General features: G+C 38.8%; 1 protein-coding gene across 2 annotated transcripts in view; it reads right to left on the bottom strand.

Moving 5' to 3' along the window:
• LOC149207030 (mitochondrial pyruvate carrier 1-like) overlaps window positions 1–19,028 on the bottom strand; it is a 394,382-nt gene that overhangs the window by 5,774 nt on the left and 369,580 nt on the right. The gene's annotated exons all lie outside the window — the stretch shown is intronic.

The raw sequence follows: 19,028 nt of genomic DNA, 5'->3' as shown, positions 1-19,028 counted from the left end.
TCCTCTTATATAAAATTGTACCTATGAAAAACAAATTAAAAAATAAAAGAATGATGAATATTGACAATATTGATAGTATATATATATATTCCTCTTATATAAAATTGTACCTATGAAAAACAAATTAAAAAATAAAAGAAAAAGCACAAGCGCATTTCAGGTTGAACTTAATATCCTGCAACTCTGTATTACAATTCATTGAAAGAAAATTGGACATAAGGGAACGAGACAAAGATGATGACCGAGACAGGTGCCATGAAAAATAAATCCTCAGACATGATTTCCCCTGTTCCAGTACCCTTATTTTGTAATATCCCTTCTTAAAAATTCCTCTACTCTTAATAAATTTTGGACTTTGTTTGAGTTTCAGTCTTGGTGAGGTTTTGTCAAACAGTTATGGGAACAAACTGCTGTAGGTGACTTTCCATTTCAGATATGCACAATAATCATTATAAACCAAAATGAAGACTTCAAATATCTCAGACTGATTTTATAGAACCTAGAAATACATGTGATGTGGGTACATGGACATTGTCATAATGAAATCAAGCATAGACAACTCCCTTTTCTTAGGAATTTATAATGCATTTACACAGTGACAAGAAAGATGAGATGAACCTGGAACTTCGCTCAGAGAATTGCTCCAAAAATATCATCCATAAAATAAGATTAAACCAACAGTGTAAGTTTGGGAAATTTGAGGCAAATCTGGTCTTAATTGAGAGCTAAAAATCAGAAATTACAATGCTATTGAAAGGTGGCAACTGGAATACCGTTGAGAAGACAAAATTAATACTCTCCCTCACATTACAAGCTGCTACATCAATCAACCTTCGACTCAGAGATGAATACGGCCTAGGGAGAAATCAGATATGGTCTAATTGATATATATATCAGATGGTTCAATTTCTGTGAGGAATTAGACCCATTCGGCCTCTGAAATTCTAAGTGTTGGTATCATATAAATGCAGTCCCCTGTGAAGAATAATTCGGTCCTTTCCACAACAACCCTTGGGCATCGAATAATGAGAAATTGAATTTCTCTTTGGCACAGGAATTCTGAAGGTGACTACTCAGCCCTTGAGAAAAAGGATGGATTAGATACCAAGTCTGAAATAATTCGGTCCTCCTGGTGCATAAGCAATTCAGCCTCAATCTTCTGAGTGTCCTCTTCGAATCTTGACACAAACATTAAATTTGGTCTCTGCAGATGATAAGGCACTAATGAGAAATTGAATTTCTCTTTGGCACAGGAATTCTGAAGGTGACTACTCAGCCCTTGAGAAAAGGATGGATTAGATACCAAGTCTGAAATAATTCGGTCCTCCTGGTGCATAAGCAATTCAGCCTCAACCTTCTGAGTGTCCTCTTTGAATCTTGACACAAACATTAAATTTGGTCTCTGCAGATGATAAGGCACTGTGATCTCATACATAAAACAGGGATGCTAACATGATCTCTTGGAAGCTCGACCTCTGGCTGCTAAACAATGTAATTTGGCACTGAAGGAGTTAACTTGACTCTCCTATACAACAATGGATTTGATCCTTGGCACTGCAAATTTTCCCTTGGCACCTTATGCTTTCTAGATATAAATAAAATCTGGAAATTTCACACAAGATTTCCTCCTTTGATTTGAACAACTTGGCCCTGGGTGATTATATAATCCCACAACCAAATAAAAACCCCAATGTTGGAGCCTTCTGTAAACAAAGATGATTAGATCTCTGCAATAAGCACAATAGAAGATCTGATAATATCTTCCCCAAGAGTTAACTAGGGTGGCACTCGAAGTCCACTGAAATTAGCTACTGAGTTTCGCTTAAGAGTTAACTAGGGTGGCACTTGAAGTCCACTGAAATTAGCTACTGAGTTTCGCTTGAAACTCTAAAAACTCTAGTGAGCTTCTTTACAATGTCAAGTAGAAATGATAGAACAGCATGCCTTCCAATTGAGCCCAATCCTCTATTTATAATTCTCCATTGAACCTCCTTCTAGCTTTTAGACTCTCCCCTTTTCTATATTATTTTATTGGTGGGGCCCATTTTCCACTAGGAGACTTCTTACCGCCATTTTAAATTAAATAGTAATTTGCCTCCTTTCTCACTAAAATATTATTTTGCCGCCAATCTCCAATAAAATAACAATTTTCCTTTACTCAATAAAATATTAGTTCACTGCCATTTTCCATTAAAATAATATGACGGATGGAGTTCCCATCCGAAACGTTGGACAGATCACTTATATCACACAGTGCCCTTCCGGAAATCTATAACAATATGAATCACTGTGGAAGTCTCTGATCACTCAAATATTATTTCACTGCCATCCCATTAAAATAATAATTTCTCCCTTCTATTACAAAGTATTAAATAATATTTCCTCTCTTTAATATTTCCAAAATTTTGCAAAAACTCCTAAGTGATTTTTGCATGCACAAAAATTGGGAACATGATAATCCTCCCCACCAAAAATTGCTTGTCCTCAAGCAATATCACCCTATGATGCTGATCCACAAGCTAGCCAAGCTAATACCAGGGTCCCGAATATGCCACTGAACCACTCCTTGCTATCGCGCCACCATCACATGAATTAATCCTATGTCACCAAGGTCCCAAACCAACCTGATCTCCTCCTGTGGAATGTATTGCCATACTAGTGAAGTCCCCCATGTCATTAGTGAATCACTAAAGCCCAATGGAAGATCTGAATGATCTCCCCCTGTAGGAACCAATTCACCCTTGAGGGTCGCTGCATTGCGAAATCCTGTTATGCATGTATCCCATGCCAGTCTCAGAAGGGTGCCACCATGCTGACGCTGCGCTACTTTGACTATGATAGACAACCCATCGTGCGTAGGTTGTATCCTTCTCTCCTGGAACTTGATGGCGAAAAATATGTGAAGGCCAAGCTCATCCTTCCCTGGCATCTCCATGATATGAATGTCTACCCATCTACCGTCAATCTCGGTCCAAGGCAGTAACAAGGAAAACTAGCCTTCCCATGCGATGAAGGCCGCAGTGATCCTCCATATGTAAAACCAAGAGTAGAAGATCAATTTTTGCCATGATCCTGCTCATCACGAAATGAAGTGACCTATCAGCCAACTAAATCCATGGATCCCAAAGCCATATTTGTTGCGACATAACATAACTATGACAACTGCTGGAATCCCTCTGTGCCTCATCTTTGGTCCTTGCATGCCATCCATATAACTACTCCATATATCATGAATAGATCGAATACATGCTAACTGCCCTGCGCCTACCAAACCACACAGTGACATCGACTATCTTGTCTCCTACAATCATCTCTCATCTCGACCACGTGCCTCAGCTAGGGAGTCTACCTCTCAATGTCCTGTTCTCCATCTAACTATCTTAGATGAACCTCCCATGCCTTGTTGCTCATGCGCAAAGCATCAAGAGACAAGACCCCACTCCTCTGTGACCGTGTGTGGTGCCAGAGAGTGATAGATGCATGGGCTTTGATGGGTATGTACAAGAATCCATGTGGATGCTCATAGCCAGCCTTGTGTCCAACCCATTCTGTGAACCTAGGTATGCCCACCTCAATGCCATACTTGACATCCTTGTCAAGGAATCTCCCTGCTAGTAACACTCCCCTAGTCTGCAGTGCAACCCCACACACTATAACATATAACCGTGTACCCTCGCACACCCGACATACAACTGCACCCAATTGCACATTTGTGGGTACCGTTGGATCCTGCGACATGCGGCCACATCATCCCGACCAACTAGCATCCCTCTGGTATCAATGTGTCTGTCACTCTATGAGGAAACGCACAATGATGTGAACCATCCCTCCTACACCATGGTGCAACTTGCACATCATTGCGCACCACTGTGCACCTCTATGCTCCTCTGCATACCACTGCGCATCGCTTCCTACCCCTATATTCCTCTGGATGCCATAGTCAAAAGATGTGTCAATGTGCATCAATTTGCATTATGTTTGCATCATCGTCTCCATTAACAACCCTCCATAACCTCGGATGAGTGGACCTCCCCTCCTGCTCCTCAAAGAGAGATCTGATAGACACACCTCCCTAAGTGCCAGTGGTAGTGTCACTAAGGCGCTGCAGCTTGGTGACTTCTGCGCCCCACATATCCATGAAAAATCCTCATCCCCATACAACGCTTTATTTGGTAGAAGACTATAGAAAATAAACATCAAAACAAAGCTAAATGATTTTTGCAATGATATTTAGGTTGACAAAACAAACAAGTATCTGACTAACATGAATCTAAACATTTAAAATGAATTCTAATTCATTCTGTTTTATCCAAACACTGAAGATTAATGGTCAAAGTATTGACTAAGGAGAAAATAAGCACAATAGGAAAACAGACAGGAAATCATTCGCACATGAATATCTGAAACTACACATATAAGACTACTTATAACAAAATATATTAGTCTTCAAAGTCTACATTGATACACAAAGATTTGTCCTTTTAAAAAAAATTGAACCTTTGGTTCTCTTTCATAATTGGCTTTATAGAACATTTACAAACTGTAACCATGTTTTTAGAAAACTTTGATTACAAAGTATCAAATATCTACGTAAATATCTAACTAGGATCAAATACATTGTATAAATATTTCCTTGATGTACTGTTTGTTTAATCATGAAACAAGATGATAAGATGTTGTATCTGGAAGATGAGTTGTAGCTGAAAATCTGGCTGAAACTGAGGACAAAAACACCCATTGATATTTTGTAATGAAACCTGGAAGTGCTTTGTTTTATCCCACAAATTTTTCTTTGTCTTCGTCAAAACAACAAAATCACCACATACCTTGCACTGGGACATCAAAAATTGCCACTTGGATCGTGAATCTATCCTTCAAATATGCTTTGTTTGCTCCAAACCCCTTGTCGCTGCCTCAAAACCTAGTTTTTTTCAATCGCTAATAGATTAATTGACACATATTTATCAAGATAAAACACCGTGAACCATTTCCAATTTAACTATCAGCGCTCACTCAAAATAGAACAAAAATAGCATTGACAATTTATCTGTCAGCGCTCTGTCAATTTTTTTTCAAAAAGAACACTAATGGACTAATGATCATCACTACGACAAAACCCTACTTGAGTTTGTTTGCGGCCTCTAGCAAAAGATCTACATTACTTGGTTTCCCTTTCTTAATCCTCCTAGCCCCAAAGCCAGGTTCTTTCCTCTTTTGACCTTTGTGCTTCTTAGAGCTAGAAGCCACCTCCTTGATTATCACTAGGTGTTAATTTTAGATAACAATGGTATGTTCTATGCTTAACACAATTACTTCAATGTACTTTCGCAGCCCAATGGGAATTTCCAATTTACTTTCCAATAGCAATCACATTAACCATTAATCACATTGACAGTAAAAGTAGATAGAATAGGAAACAAAATGTAGAAGACAAGCCAAGACAAGAGGACACTAGATTTCGCAGATGCCAGGGAAAAACCCCAATGTGGGGAAAACCCTTTGATCAATTATTCTTATTATTATATCAAATGTTCAACAGAGAGAGAGAGTACAAAAGTGAAAATTTGACTTGCTAGATCATAGTCAAAACAACCTTGAAAAATCTGCAGTCAAATTCAGCTCTAACTAGAAATTCAACGGTGGTCAAGTCAGTAGCAAAAGGTCTCCTTTGAAGCTCAATCAAACCTAGTCAAACTTGGCCTGGACAGTAGGTCAAAATCAGCCCAAAACAATCACACAGTGAATGGTCAAACTTGGTCAAACTTCTGCCCTGAAGTCTATGGTCATCTTGCAATTTTCTGCTACTGTTAAAGTGCCTAGAATACCTCGGTTCTTATGCCAAAGTGTACGACCTGCCCAAGCAGAAATCTGCCAAGAAAATCGAAGTCAAAATATGCCTGGAATGTCAAAATCAATGTTGGTCAATGCTGGTCAAACTACAGGAAAGTTTGTAATTTTCGGCCCTGTAATTCTGTCTAAAATTCATCCTCCTTTGCTACACGTGTGAGAGAAATAGAATGCCTAATAGATGTACGAACCATCGAGAGAAGGAGAGAGAAGAATGAGTCAGTGATGATGATGCCAAATGAGGTGAGAGATCACTTAGATTTATACAACCAATGTTTTAAAAAACAGCCGGCTCGGAACCGACTCGGCCGAGTTGGTCCGAGCTAGGCCTGAGATTATCAACTCGGCCAACGAACCGGTTCGGCCTGCTGGGTTAATACCGAGCCGGCCGACGAACTAGTTCGGCCGGCCGGGTTAATACCGAGTTGGCCGAGTCCGTATCAACCCGACTGGGTTACGTACAACGGCCAGTGAACCCAAAAAAACGACTTTTTATTTTTTATTTTAATTTTTGCTGAGTGTGGGGGACTCCAAAGGGGTTTATTAATTGGTTTGTTGGTCTTTGGGGTCCATTCCCCTCTCCCAAACCCTATTTAACCCACTCAACCCCTCTCATTCTCTCACAGCCATCTCATGCATTTGAGTGAGAATTTCAATGAGAGTTTGTGAGGAGTTGTTGAGTTTGTTTTTGGAGCAGCAGTGAGGAGTCTTGGGCAAGCATTGTAGCTAGAGTGAGGAGCTTCTTGGGCAGCCATTTGGAGCAGCATTGAGGAGTTGGTTTCTTGGAGCAAGCTTGAGGAGGCAGTTTGTGCTTGGAGATATTTTTTTTCACTTGTACAAATCTATTTTTGCTTATTAAATTTTAGGTGCATATCTAGAAATCCTAAAGAGTGTTTTCTGTGAAAGAAATGAACATTGAATCAATGTTTTTTTTTTTTTTTCATTTTCAGATTGTTTGCTTTCATTTCCAAGTCAAAAAATGGCACCTAGAGTGAAAAATGCTGCTTGGGCATATGTTGAAATGGTTGAAAGTCAAATGCATTGCAAATTTTGCCATAGGAAAATTAAGGAAGGTCCTGGGGGCATTAATAGGCTGAAACAACACTTGGCGGGGATTAGAGGCCAAATTACTCCAAGTACCTCACCAGAAATGGGGGAGATTGAGAAGGAATTGTTAGCCAGCTTTGAGAAGTTTAAAGAAGATAAGGCTAGGCAAAAAGAGTTAGAGGTTGAAATTGGGAGGAAGAGGGATATACAAAAAATGATGGCTACCAACCCCCATTTTGATTTTGAGGGTTCTTCCTCTATCCCTTATACTGATGCATCCAAACCCCTCCGATATGTTCCTCCCTCTTTTGAGTCTATTCAAGAAAAGGGAAAGGGTAGAATGAAAAAGTGTGATATGAATATCAAAAGTTATTTCACTCCCTCCTCTCCATCAGATGCACATGGTCCTCAAGCTAGTAGAAGTCAAATGCAGCCCACTTTAGATGACCATTGGAAGAAAGAATTGAGGGAGACTGCTTGTGATTACATAGCTAGATGGTGGTATGATGCTGATATCCCCTTCAATGCTTCCCATTCACCATATTATGAGCCTATGTTTGATGCCATACATGCTGCTGGAAAAGGCTTCAAAGGCCCTATTATGCATGAGCTAAGGGGGTATCTTTTGCAGAAAGAAATTTCATCCATTAATGAGTATTTGAAAGATTTCAAGGACTCATGGGCAAGAACAGAATGTACCATCATGTCAGATGGATGGACTGATCAAAGAAACCGTACCATCATAAAATTTCTTATCTTCTGCCCACGGGAACCATGTTTTTAAAATCAGTTGATGCATATGATAAGGTAAAAGATGGGCAATTGTTGTTTCAGCTATTGGATAATGTTGTTGAGGAGGTGGGGGTGGCTAATGTTGTTCAAGTCATCACAGATAATGCCTCTAACTATGTTCTTGCTGGTAAACTGTTATAGAAAAAACACAAGACCATCTTTTGAACCCCATGTGCTGCACATTGCATAGACCTCATGCTTGAGGATATTGGAAAATTAGATTGGGTCAAAAACATTGTAGATCATGCCAAAAGCATAACAAAATTTATCTACAATCATTCATGGATTTTGAGCCTCATGAGGAAACACACTGGGGGCAGGGATATTATTAGGCTTGCCATCACTAGATTTGCTACTCGTTTTTTGACATTGCAATCTATGCTTTCCTAACATAGAAACTTGCAAAAGTTTTTTTCCAGTGATGAATGGAATCAAAGCTAGTGGTCTCACAAACTGGAAGGCAAAGAATTGAAAAAGAAAGTTAATGAAGAAATATTTCGGAGAAAGGCAGCAGAGATTGTGAAGCTTGCTGAGCCACTTGTTAAGGTGTTGTGGTTGGTGGATGGGGAAAGATTGGCTATGGGCTTCATTTATGAGGCTATGGATCAAGCAAAGGAGCAAATAAAGAGGGCATACACAGATAAAGTGGCTAAGTATGGGCCCATTTGGGCAATCATTAATGAAATATGGAACAATCAACTCCATCGCCCTATACATGCAGCTAGGTATTTTTTGAACCCACGGTATCATTATAAAGCTAAGGAGACAGGAGCTTTGAGGGGGGAGGTTAGAGATGGACTGATTGACTGCATTGATCGCATGATCCCATCGGAATCTGATCAGATGGAGATACACCGACAGGTCACGACCTTCACCAATGCCTCGGGTACCTTTGGGAAGAACCTAGCAAAGATTGCAAGAGAAGCAGATGAGCTAGGTAAACAAAAATTTCAATTTTCAAATTCTTAATAGTTTTTTTTAATTTTGTTAAATTGTTTATAATTTGAAAGTTGGATATAATTTTTAATTATGTTGAGCTAACTCATTACACTCCTATGTTTTTTGCAGCACAATGATGGGAGGCTTTTGGTAGCCATTGTCCTGAATTGCAGAAGTTTGCAATTCGTATTTTGAGTCAAACTTGCAGTGCTACTAGGTGTGAGCGCAATTGGTCTGTCTTTGAGAGGATTCACACAAAGAAGAGAAACCGTTTGGATCAAAAACGATTAAATGATCTAGTCTATGTCCAATACAACCTCCGGCTCAGACGCAACCAATTGCTGAACAAAAGACCTGATTCAGATCCCATTGTGTTGGAAGACAATGATCCAACATTAGATTGGGTAGTGGAGAGTCATCCAGCAGAGTTTGATTCTGATGAGGATCTTGATTTGGATTTACATGGGGAGGCATCACTCGAACATGATGTTCAGTTGAATGCAGATCCTGATCCACTTGTACCAGCCTCAACCTCACAGCGAGCAAGTCCTCTAGTTGCAAGCGCTTCCTCTGCTCAGCCACGATAGAAGCGCAGCCGCATATCTCGCTTATCTCAGCTTGCATCCGCTGCACAGCTTGCTAGTGCTACCACTTCTACAGTTGTAGTTGGAGATGATGATGAGGAGGAGCCATGGGGTCCCCTATTTGACTCTGATGATGATCCAGAGATTGATCCACATGATCTTGGCTCCTCTGGTAGTAGCTACTAGCCAGTAGTACTGGTCACAGTTTACTTTTGTTGTAGAGGCCATTTCTAGCCTCCTTGGTTATGTGTTTTTGTTTTGAATCTTTGATCATGTATGTATTGGACAATGCACTGGGTGCCATTTTGATATAATGGATATATTCATGAGCCTACTTTGATCATATGTTGTCTTCCATCTGTATTCTAATGTTGTGCGTTTGGAAACATGAATGAAAATCTTTAAAATTATGTTTTTTAACAAAAAAAATAAATATTTAATGTATTTTTTACAACGACCGAGTCATTGAAATCGAGCCGGCCGAGTCGATACCGAGTCGGAGTCGGAGTCAAAGTCGACCCTCGGCCGAGTCGGTGTCGGAGTCGGAGTTTTAAAACATTGTATACAACTCATTGAGGGTGAAGTGACATGTCTCTTGGGCTTCATGAGCCTATATGATGATGTGGCTAACCTTGACAATTTACACGTGTGGGCATAAATTCAAAAACACATTTCTGCTTGTCCAAATTTGATGATCTTTAGATCAATTTTGGTCCTCTTGAAAGGAGGAATTCAATGCAATCATCATCTCCATCAAATGAGCTGTTTAAAGTGAAATTTGGCCCTAGTTGCCAATTTTAACACTAGGTCCCTTAAAGGTGTGTCATCCACATCAATCACTTAATTTGCCAGGTTAGGGTTCTGTTTGAGTTTGAATTTAAGCCTTAGTTTGTTTATTGGCCTAGTATGAGGCTTTCTGACCCCATAGATTTTAGATAGAGTGTGTTCATTTAAAATCTCCCTTTCCTCTGTTTCAGACTGACTCTCCCCTGTTTCAGTAGGTTGATCCTCTGCAACTTTCATGTGTTGTTTTGGCAACTCAAGAGATGGCTCTCGAGGAGGAGATAGGGTTTTTTCCTCTGCAATCCTTTTACTTTTTCTTATGTAAACCCTTTTAAACTTAGGAACTGGAACAAGGGTTTCTGTCTGCATGCTCAAGGAGGCTTTTCTTTTGCTTCTGGATTGGACCGAAGAGGTTCCTTGTTCTAGGATCTTAGAGGTTTGGGCAGGTTTCTTTTGTTTCTTCTTTTTGCTACTATTTTTTATTTAGGAGAGACCGACTCTACAAATCCCCCCCCCCCCCCCAAAAAAAAACAGGAAATGTTCCAAAGTTCTATTAACTTTTTTCAAATGATTAACAATTAGAAGCTTAATCAGGCTCTTATGGAAAACATAGTGAGGGGATGCATTTGGTTTAGCCCGAATCCTTGCTGACATTTTTTTTAGACTCATAAGCAAAAAGAAGGGCATGTTCATTCTAACCTATCTATAAATATGAGCGAGAAACCTGAAGTGATACATGTTGAACCTGTTGAAGTGTCCCTCGTAGGTAAAATAAGCTTGAGTTATCCTCAGGATTTGGTCCCATTTAGATTTGAGCTAGGATCTCTACACTCCCAAATGCCATGGCTTGTCTTTGTGTTCATCCTTCAAAAAGAAGGGGATATCGATACCTGCCAAGGTTCGATTTTTAAACCATTGATCCCCATCCATCGGGAGGCTTGTAGCCTCTGCAATTGTTTCCTCTGTAACAGGGAAGGAGATGTCAGCAGTGCTAACCCCGTGGACATCAAAACCTTCTGCAAACGCCTAAGCAACTCCATCATGAAAACCATCACACCTGAAACAAAAATCCTCCCAACTTGCTCGTTGAAATTGCTCTCGAATTTCTGGGATGGCTTCGAGGGCTTCAGGACCCTCAGGGTCTCCCTTGTGTCGTTGATCGCCTTTCCCCATAACTACTAATAGTGAGCAACAAAATCTATAGAAGGAAAACCGAGATTTTTTCACGACTATTCTGGAAACTTGACTGATTTCTTACCACAAAAGGAAATAATGACATTATATGATAATCCTACAATGATTCCCTTCACATGAAATCTCAGGTTCAGAAAATACAAGCGAAAACAAAAACTAGTATAATAGAAATCATACATTTGTGCCTCGATCATACCATCACTTTGATAATGATTATCACCTTTGGTGGTAGAAATTTGAACAATTTTTCATTTTGGGAAAATTAAATAACATGTCATACCAATTAATTGATTAGTGCCATCTGTCAAATGATGATAGGTTGTGTGGAAAATTGATGCGCCAATGCTCACTTTTCCAAAAATTTAAATCTTTGTTGACATTTGATTTGTCAGTGCCTTTGTTTCAAATATTTTGAACTAGCACTGACAAATTAATTGTCAATGCGCTTGAAACTTCTAATGAAAAACTTAAGATAATTGTTCCAAGCCATTAGCTCTAAACCCTCTACTTTGAAGCTAAATTGTGATAACAACGGGCTCTAACGGGGATGTTGTCACCTTAGGAGGTAGCAAAGAACCCCCGTAGACCAGATGCCTAGTACAACATGATAGTAACTTTGAAATGTAAACTGATTTAAAACTTAAGTACAAATGTTTGACTTATTTGAAATACAAACTGACTCCAAGCTAATGGAAAAAATGTTCTTTTCCAAATTTATTTATATACAGACTTTGAAAACTGAAATAAAATACTCTTTTCACACTCTGATAATCATTTATCAGAATCTTAGGGCCTTCTCTTCGGGCTTCAAATTCTTCAAAATGCTATCCAAACCTACAAAATTTTCAAGGTAAAATGGATATATACAATGAAATAATGAAATATCATTTTTCAAGAGAGATAGTGTTTAAGAAAACATCCATTTACTGGACCTCTAGGCAAAAATTATCCTTTCAAGTCTTGTAGAATGAAGGTGTTATTGCCATGAAATGCAACAATCTAATAAGGGCCCTTCCAAATATGGTCAAATTTACCGTGTTTCCCTTTATCTTCAATTCTAGCATCCCATTTTAGAACTGTATCATGAATCCAAAAATTATCCTCCTTGGTGTTTTTGTCAAAAACCTTTTTCATTCTTTCCTAAAAATGTTGAGCCTGATCATACACCTTCTCCCTCATTTCTTGAACTTCAATAAGTTGATTTATCCTTCTTTGGATATGATTGGGCTCTTCCTCTTGTTCCTACAAATACTTCATGACTAGTATCTCAAGTGAAATAGGAAAGGTCACTTCTGTGCCATATACCAGCTGAAAAGCTGTAGTCCCAATTGATCTCTTAGTATTGATTCTGTCTGCCCATAATGCAAATTTCAGTTTTGCATGCCAAGCCTTCTTGTTATCCTCCAATAATTTTTTGATGATCCCGACCAAGCTTTTATTTGATGATTCCGCCAGTCCATTTCCCTGAGGGTAATAGGTTGTGGAATGGCTAAGGGCTATATTATAATCATCACAAAATTTGATCATCCTATTAGATTTGAAAGCTTGTGCATTATCAGTTATAATTCTTCTTGGGCTACCAAATCTAGAAAGGATGTTTTCTAAAAATTGAATAACAACAATGTCAGTAGCTTGCTTGGTCAGTATAGCTTCGATCCACTTTGTGAAATAATTTGTCCTAGTCAAAATCCATTTGTGTTGTCCTAAGGATGTTGGATGAATTTCTCCAATAAAATCAAGGCCCCACTGCTGAAATGGTGCCTCTACAGAAATGGGCTTTAATGGTAAAGATAGAAAATTGGCTTTTCCTTCAAATATTTGACATTTATGACATGCTGCAACTTCTTTACGAACATCTGAAAAAACTGTAGGCCAATAAAAGCTTGCTCTTAGAATTTTATTGACAGTGGCCTTCCAATAATAATAGCCCCCCACACACCCTGATGGAACTCCTTCATCATTTGTTTCGCTTCATCTTCAAGTAAACAATTCAACAATATACCTTCTGAGTCCTTCCAAAATAAATACCCATCCAGAATACAAAATTTGACAACTTTGAGTTTTAAAAATATGGCTCGAGTCTTACTAGTTCCAGGTGGAGCTTGTAAATTCTGCAATACATAAATGACATCACTATACCATGAAGAAGATTTGAACTGCTCAGATACTGGCAAATGTTATCTACATCGTCTGAGAGCTCTAAAGTGAGATTTATTCCAAGAGTGTCACAATTTGTTTCAGTCATCAATTTGGCTAGGCCTTGACCCTTGATCAGCTTGGTTGGCTTGATTTCTAAGTCATATTCCAACAACTTTGCTATCCACTTCCCCCTTCTGCCATCACTGTCTGGTTGACTTAAAATATCTTTGACCACGTTGTTGGGCACGTAAGAAACAATATGAGAATGTAGAACAAACTCTGAAATCCTTTAATGCCTTCAATGCATAGGCATGTTTTTCTATGATGTCATACTTCAACTCAGAGTCTCTCAATGCCTTGCTGAAAAAGGATATGGGTTGTTCATAACCATCTGCATTCTTTTGAAGCAAAATTCCTGAAATTGTATGTTCAGAAGCAAAGGAGAAAACCAAAAACTCTGAAAAATTTGGGCTAACTAGGACAGGGGCTTGAGTTAGAGCATCTTTAATCCCTTCAAAAGATTCCTTAGCTGAAGTTGTCCACTTAATTTCACTGTCTTTCTTCAACATATTAGTAATAATCTTTAAAATTTCAGCGAAATTAGGAATGAATCTTCTCAAAAAGTTTACCTTACCAAGAAATGATTGTATTTCTTTTTTACTCCTCGGAAATTCAATTTTCTGTATGGCTGCCACTCTGTTGGGATCAATTTGAATACCATCTTTGGACATCATGTGACCCAACAACTTTCCCTCCATAGCAAAATTTGACTTTTTCAGATTCAAGGAGATACCAAATTTTCTACATTTTGAGAAAACCTGTCTGAGATGTTTCAAATGATCAACTTCAGTTTTAGAATAAACTGTTATGTCATCCAAATAAACCACAACAAACTTATACTTTCTTCAGCAAATGCTATATCCATTTCCCTCTGAAATGTAGCGCCAACATTCATTAGACTGAAAGGCATCTTTGAGTACATAAAAGTACCCCAAGGAGTCGTAAAAGCAGTTTTATCCTGGTCTTTTGGATGCACTAAAATTTGATTGTACCCTGAAAAGCCATCCAACATAGAAATTCTCTCAGCTCCGACTACACTTTGCAGTATATGCTCCATTTTAGGCAGGGGGTAATTATCCTTCAAAGAAACCTTATTCAGATTTTGAAAGTCCACGCACAACCTGATTTCTCCGCTCTTCTTTCTGACTGGAACAAGATTAGCAATCCACTTAGAAAACCTCAATGGCACAATTATCTTGGCAGCAAGCAATCTTTTAACTTCTTTTTCTATTAATGGTAGCAACATTGGATTAATCCTTCTAAGCTTCTGTTTGAAAGGTTTCTCATTCTCTTTTAGTGGAATAGTATGTTGAATGATAGCTTTGTCATAAACCTTTAAATCCTCGTATCTCCAAGCAAAAACATCTGAAAATTCTCTCAATAATTTTGCATATTGTTGTTTTTTCTCTTCATTCAAAGAATTAGAAACTTTAACAAATTTAGGATCTTCTTTTGTTCCCAAATTATAATCTTGCAACTCACTGTCAATGGGCAGAATCCTAGGCTTAACAACAACATCATTACAACAACATTTGCATCTGTATTTACAGCTTCATTTTCATCAATAGGAGTACTTACAAATTCATTAGTCATTTCTAGGAATCTCTTAATCTGTTGGTCGTCCTCAAAAACCTGCCAGAGCTTGATATTGTTTGGAATAGAGGGCCTATGCCTGACATTTATTTCATATTTCCTATTTGGATAAATAGGAATTTTAAAGGCACTAGCAGTAATAGCTAGGGAGTCTGCTATACCATTTTCTTCTCTAGAAACAACAAAAAATTTATGTTCTAAAAAGAAATTATCAAACAGGTCCCATACCTCATTCCGATATGCCCTCATCCTCGGATGTTTAGTTTGATATGCACCATTAAATTTCTTTATAACCAACTCAGAGTCTCCAAAGACAAATTATTTTTGCTTTCTGTTCTCTAAGTAGATTCAATCCAATAATCAAAGCCTCATACTCTGCAATGTTGTTGGTGCATTCAAAATACAATTTGAAGGAGTGTAACTGACTACTGCAATCTGGTGGAATAATCCAAATACATGCCCCTAAACCATCCTTGCAAGTGGAGCCATCAAAATACATGTTCCACATCCCATTATCCTCAGCTGTTTGTACCTTTTCCTTCGATATGTTGTTGTTCCTCTTCTTCAAAGTGAACTCATCATAAAAAATTGCAGAACCAAGGTTAGTGTCAACTGCATAGATATGATGATTATCAGGTTGGGTTTGACTGCTAATGATATATGCCATCTGAATCTCTTTGTACAACCTTCTTTGTTCGCCAAAAACTAGGATAGAGGCATAAGTCATGTCCATTTGAAGAGTACCCCCCAACGTGGCTTCCCATGATCGTGATAACAACATTCCAAACCGAGCAGGAATATCAACTACTACCACATTGATCATCGTACTCTTGGCAGGGATTTGGGTGAGTGTCACAACAAGGTCCTTGATTAGTCCCAAACATTTAACCTTTCTTGAGTCAAAAGAGAATAAATCCTTATAAGGTTTGGTGATATCAAGCCCTAAATTTTCCATGACAGATTTAGGCATCAAATTATGTGATGCTCCTGAGTCCAACATAGCATTATGAAGGATCATGTCATGAATGTTAAAACTGATGTAAAAAGGAGGAACATCATCATTTACTTCAGTTACATGAGAACCAAACACAAATTCAAGAGCATCATCTTGTATGTTTAAGGAATCTTGATGACTCGCCTTCCTCTGATCCCTTAATCATGTTAATGATTTTTTCTTTATATTGTGCATTCTTTAGTAATTCAGAAAAAGAGATTGAGATCTTGATCTTATTGATTTCATTTTCCAAGCGAAAAGGTAGCTAGACCTTCTCCAATTCCTTCCCATCTTTCTTGGCTTCATCAACTTTCTTAGGTAGACTTTTCTTTGGATCTGCTTGTGGCTGCTTTGCTGGAGGTTTGGCTGGGGGAGGCTTGACTGTGATACTTTTGCCCCTGAGATTATACTGTCTTTGAAAATCAGCAACTACGTTGCTATAGCGCTGCTAATATACCTCCGATTCAAACATTATCTGAAGGCTGTCTTTTTCTTGTGACAGTTCGGTTGATCAATCATATTCTTCTTTAGTTAGGTATACCTGGGTATCATCCTCATCAAGGCAGTTGACTTGTTCTTCAGGTTCCTCTGCATTTTCCTCATCCACAAAATTCTGTCGAAAAGGAGATCTCACTACCTGCTAATCTTCACAGGGTTTTTCTGATCTCTTTGATGAACTTGAGGACCTGGAGGCCTTCTAAAATTGGGATTTCTGATTTGGGGTTGAGGTTCAGCCCTAGGAGGAGTTAACTTAGGAACCAACTTTTCCATTGTTTTCAGCATGACATCAAACTTGGTATTTGTGGAAGAAGAGGGCTCATCCTTAACTCCTTTCCTTTCAGTTGCCAATTTCATCTTCTTTGCCAGCAAATTTGTTTCTACTCCTATGGCATTATTCTGCATGTCTGCCAATGTAGCAAAATTTCTTTTCTCTTAACTAAAAAGAAAACTCAACATTAAATGCACAAGGATAATGGAGCAGAGCTAATCTAAGAGGAGGTTTCAGTTGGAATTGCATTATATACTTTATTGAACCTAGTAGAAAACTCCTGCACTGTTTCACCTGGATTTCTTTTCAAATTATCATATTCAGCTAGGATCTATAAATGATTCTTCTTATCCTCCCATCTTCTGAGAAAAAGCTGCTCAAACTGCTAGAAGTCTACAATACTGCTTGCTGGCAATCCTCTGAACTACTTTTTCGCTTAGCTTTGTGCAAACAATCTCATTTTTACATCTTCGTGATCCACCTCCTCCAAATCTATGAAGTCATTAAACTTATCCAAATGCTACTGAGCTGTAAAACCTCCCTGTCCATCAAATTGGATTATTCGTTGACCCTAATTTTGAGAAAGTGTTAGTTTTTGTAGCATCGGATGTGTTCCAGCCACGAAATTTGGTGGAGAGGCCAAAATACATGAGCTCTCCAAAACCGGAAATTGTTTATGGAAATTCCACCTAGAGATGACTGAATTAAATTATTAACCGATTTTTAGAAATTTCCTAAGTCTAAACATAAGGAATATGGTTAATTAATCATAATTAATTAAGTCAAGGTGAGAATTATTTAGAACTCACACGGATCGATCCAGAAACGATCTGAGCCATCGATTAAGATTTAATCTTGGCCATTGGAGTCCCAACAGGAATATATAAGAAGGGATTGATGGGAACTTGGAGCATAGTTTTAAAAACCGGTGGAAAAAACCGGTTACCGGCCTAACCGGCCGGTTGGAAGCCTGGCCGGTCCGAACCGGCCCTTCTAACCCGGTTTAGACCCCCTCGTGCCCAAAAAAAGGCCCTAACCGGTAAAAACCGGCCGGTTTAGGGCGGAACCGGCCGGTTTATAGCAAACCGGCCGGTTCCGTCCTAAACCGGCCGGTTTATGGACAGGCCGCCGGTTAAAGCAAAAAAGCGCAGCGGTTTTGGAAATGAGGGCGGTTTAGGGGTTTTGGGGGTGAGGGAAAGGTATTTTCCCTCCAAAAACACCCTCACACTTGCTATAAGACACCCCTCTCACTCTCATTTGTCTCACACAACTGATTTGGAGTGTTTGTGAGTTTGTTTGTGAGCTTGGAGAGTGTGGAGTTTTTGCTGAAGTAGTCATCTTGGAGTTGGAGTTGGAGCTATTTTGGAGATAGTGTGTAGCTGTCAGTGGAGTTGCCATCATCAAGAGGAGGCTAAGGGAGCTACTTTGCATTTCCAGGTAAGGATTTGCACTTGATAATTCCTCATTTGAGTCTGCTGTCCATGAATTATTTTTTTTGTGCTATAAACTTCTCACTTCAATGATCTATCATCTATGCTAAGCCTATGAACTCTCTAGCTCTATGCTATCAAATTTTGTAGCTTGCATGTGCATTTTTTTCCTACATTTATCATTGGTTTTCCATGTTCCTTAGCTGCAATTTTTTTTTTAAATGGCAGATTTATTTGCAAATTGTTATTATTTCAAGCAAACATGGCTCCAAAAGGAAAGGACAGTGCATGGGTTCATTGTGATGTAATTGAGGGAAAAATGATATGCAAATTATGCCATAAATCTATTGGAGGTGGGGGTATTCTTAGGTTGAAACAACACTTGGCTGGGGTAAGAGGCCAAGTAAAGCCATGTGATGCACCAAAAGAACTGTTAGGTCCTATTAGGGCAGAATACATTGCCAAGCTTGAAAAATTTTATGAGGATAAGGCTAGGGAGAAGGCCATCCAAGATGAAATTGCAAGGAAGAGGGAATTAATGGAAACCATGAATGTTTTGAAACAGAGTGGGTATGATGATTATGAGATTCAAGACTCCACTTCTATCCCTTCCACCAATGACCCCTTTCACTATGTTCATCCTTCTGTTGGAGTTGGCCAACCATCAAAAGGAACAAAGAGACCAAACATCCAAAGTTATTTCTCATCTTCTGCCACCATTGCCTCTTCTAAATCTAATCCCACTTCCTCCCAGCCAAGTTCTCAACCCACTTTGGATCAGCATTGGAAAAAACAATGCAAAGAAACTTCTCACCAATACATTGCTAGATGGTGGTATGATTCAGATATCCCATTTA

The sequence above is a fragment of the Pinus tabuliformis genome, chromosome 1_2 (genome assembly GCF_031772625.1).
Source record: "Pinus tabuliformis cultivar Carrire ecotype Pingquan chromosome 1_2, CPIR1, whole genome shotgun sequence".
Taxonomy (NCBI): Eukaryota; Viridiplantae; Streptophyta; class Pinopsida; order Pinales; family Pinaceae; genus Pinus; species Pinus tabuliformis.
Note: the sequence above shows the minus strand (reverse complement) of the source record. Positions and strands in the feature narration are given on the sequence as shown.